This window comes from Sinocyclocheilus grahami, unplaced genomic scaffold, assembly GCF_001515645.1.
Source record: "Sinocyclocheilus grahami isolate Dianchi unplaced genomic scaffold, SAMN03320097.WGS_v1.1 scaffold10089.1, whole genome shotgun sequence".
NCBI classification, from domain to species: domain Eukaryota; kingdom Metazoa; phylum Chordata; class Actinopteri; order Cypriniformes; family Cyprinidae; genus Sinocyclocheilus; species Sinocyclocheilus grahami.
In genome coordinates this window covers 2102-5557 of record NW_015513031.1, presented here as the reverse complement: position 1 = coordinate 5557, position 3456 = coordinate 2102, and the positions used below count along the sequence as shown (strand labels likewise).

Here is a 3456-nt window from a genome sequence, read left to right as displayed (position 1 = left end):
AGCAACCACACAGAGCTCCTCCCACAACTGGGTGCCCAGCTAACTCCATTATTAAAGATGAGAACAGGTATCTGAATTTGGGTTTGTTTGAAAAGGATAGTTCACACAAAAACATGACATTTATTCACCCTCATATTGTTCCAAACCCATCTTATCTTCATGAGAACACAAAAGAAGACATTGTAAGATGATCTGTCAGTGAACATCAGTGGGATCCAATGTTGACTTTCATTTTAAGGGCAAAAATGGTTGAAACATTCTTCAAACGTGCTTGTGTTCTGCAGAAGAAAGTATGTCATACAGGTTTGAAACAACATGAGGATGAGTAAATGATTGTTTTTTTGTTTTAATGAACTATTTCTTTAATTTCAATTACGGTTTTGCATTATTCTTTATGTAAAGCTGTGTGTCCTAATGTGTTAATCTCCTTTTCTCGTTATTATTATTTTTTTTTTTAACAGGATTGTTCCCCATTCTTAAAACAACTTTGAAAACAGATGTGGCATATTGCCTGAACATATTCTCAAATTTTTGCCTCTGCATTTGCCATTGTACCTCAAATACATAAACTTCTTTGGCTAAGGACAACACGTGCTTGGCCTAGAAGTCTCATGTCAGAATTTTCAATTAAATGACAAAATCAAACCTCATACATGTCCCAAGTGCCAATGTCAACTGAAGAGTGTGCTGTTGGACACAGAGAACATGGTCTTGAAACATATTTTTTTTTCTCTTCTTTTGTCTTATATGTGCAACATTTTAGTTTTGAAATTTGCCGTTTTTTTGGGGCAATCTTGGACTAAAGCACACCTAATAAACAGCTAATCATGTTTATTACATTATTTGCCTATGATGCGTAGTGTAAGATGGAGATGGTACTCCTCCTTGATCTTCTTCCCCCTGATAATGGAACTCATTTGGCCAGGAGGATCAAACTCTGCAGCTTTTCTTGATGTGAACTTGTTTGTTGAACAGCTTTGGAGAAGTCAGAGCAGCTGAGATTGATGGAGTGGCTTCCACAGCTGACCTGACGTTGCTGTTGCTCTCAGCATGAAAACAACAAGGCACCACAGGAATGTTAAGTTGAGAACATTGAGTGGCGACGGTTTCACTGACCGCAGCTGAACTGTTAAGGTGTGCTCTCTCTCTCTCATCGGAATGAAGCATCAAAGTTTCAAGGTGGTTTGGTGACGCTGTGGTGTTCAATGTGCAATTAGTTTGGCTTTTATGACCTCTCACAAAGGCGTTTTCTTTTGATGTGCTGAAGAGGCTGATAACTGAATGATGATTTAACTGTCTGCTCTTAAGTGTTTAATGATAACAACAGTATGAAGAAATGTGATTTTCCACAGGGCATTTTAATGCATTTTTAATCCTGCCAACAAGTTAAATGGTATAGTGTTATTGTTGGAAACTTGGAGCCCTTTTGCAGAATACAATATCTGAAGATTTTGTGTGTGTGTGTGCAGGAGGGTGTGTGTGTACATTTGTGTGCGTTCAAATATGTTTAATGCTCCCGAAACTTGATTCCAACACACTAACAACAGAATTCAAGGTTACACTGAATAATTTCATTTAAGCGCAGAAGAAAGTTTGTTTTCTGAGTTATACGTGAGTTTGAAGCTAATCTTGAAGAAACATGGCTACAGTAATGAGATGTTATGGTTCCTCTGGCATGTTTAATTGTGTCCACAGACGCACAGAAGAAAAACTATTTTCTCATTGTTCAGTTTTTCATAAACAGCACTACTCATATTTTATAAAATTTATTATTAAAGAACAAAAACAGTTGCATATATCGACTATAATTCTAATTTAGATTGGGGCGTTGTCATTAACAGACTAATAAAAAAACATGCTGTTAATGAGCTTTTTTAAAATCTGAGTAGAAGCTATTTGAGATCATTTTTAACGGTCATTTTCTATGTAATCTTTTATTTTTGTAAAAGATGAAATGCATATAGATTTTATACAATAACCAAAAGAACACTAATAACTGCATGTTGGATGTATGCATTGCAGTGCAGATAAGCTTTACAAAACCTTTACAGTTCTTCAAAAGTTTAAATTTGCTATAATTGTTTGTGCTAAATAGAAAAAAAAAATGATTTGCTTGGTTGCTTTTCTAAGTGTCTAGGCAATTATTTCATCTCAAAACGCAAGACTGATCCAACCGAAAATTATTAATGCAAGGTTTCAATCTCAGGGTTATGAAAAATAGTAATTAAAACAACTTCTGGAAGTAATGAGATAATCATGTTATGACTTCAATGCTCATGGCCTTTTCTAAATTGTGAAAGTCATTTATGCAAGCCAACGTCACATAGATATTTTAGCATTGCAGAAATATATCTAATCTTGCAGTTTATTATGAGAGATGTATCTAATGTATGCATTTGTAGCGTTCCTACAAAACTTTGTAAACTGCCAATGAACACTATAGCATGTCGCTCCAGAGAAAACCACACAGTTTTAAAGCCCTTTTCTTTTCAACTTGTACCTTTTCTGTAATAGAAGGGTTGACTTATTATTTGTTCAGATGGTTTTTACCCAGTTTAAAACCAGCATTCTGAAGGTTTTTTGGGGGGGGGTGTATAAATTGGCTTTAATTTGAGAGCTTACATTAACTTATCACATCGATGTAATGGTCTAAGTGCATTAGATTAATTGTTAAAGCGTTCTCTCCTTACAGAGGAATAATTTTATCCTATTCATCGGTGCTAGATATTAAATATGACAGTTAAAGTGGGCCATATTTGGTTGGTGCATATGTAGATATCAGGGCCTTTAATAATTTTATGCAACGCATTTTGAGTACAATTTCTTAATGTAGAACATAGTATGAGAAATGTACCTATGTTTTAATTCCCAAACTCTCAGTTTTTGTATATTATAAAAGAAACTGTGAATGGGGAGGGAAGGGCTCACCACATAAAATGTAACAATGCTCCTCACAAATGGTGTAATGTTTGATACAGCGATTGATGATTTTCCATCATCCGTTTACATCGATGTGCTTGTCTTTTGGGGCGTCTTTTCTTATGTTTTTATCTTTGTACATGTAACGCAGCTCCTTGATGTCCAAGAGTGATTGTTATACCTGCATGGTACATCTTTCAGAAAGCTTCATGGCTGACAGTCACCTTTGATATTTTCTCTTGTCATTTGAGTGTTGATTTGAAAGTGATTTTTCGTGGTTAACACCCTGGCTTTGTTTAATTTCTCAAAATACAGATATTGAATATTGTTTTCGTCCCATCAGACAGACGTAACAGGGCTGCTGCAGGAATTCTACACCTTCCCGCTTTCCAAATCACTCTCACTTTCCTTGTTTGATATTTTCCTGCTCTTCCTTTAGTATTCATTCTTTTAGTTCTTTTCATTTTCTGAGAGAGTTTGCAGAGTATCCCAGTTGATAACACAGGACATTAGTTTATGGTCTGGGTTGTTTTTTTT

The 3456-nt window shown here is 35.4% G+C and overlaps 1 long non-coding RNA gene across 1 annotated transcript; it reads left to right on the top strand.

Annotated features, from left to right (window-relative positions):
- On the top strand, window positions 1–1937 carry LOC107578415 (uncharacterized). Its single transcript, XR_001608343.1, has 2 exons — window positions 1–67; window positions 462–1937. It is a non-coding gene; the product is annotated as an uncharacterized lncRNA (long non-coding RNA).
- The last annotated feature ends 1519 nt before the right edge of the window (window positions 1938–3456 follow it).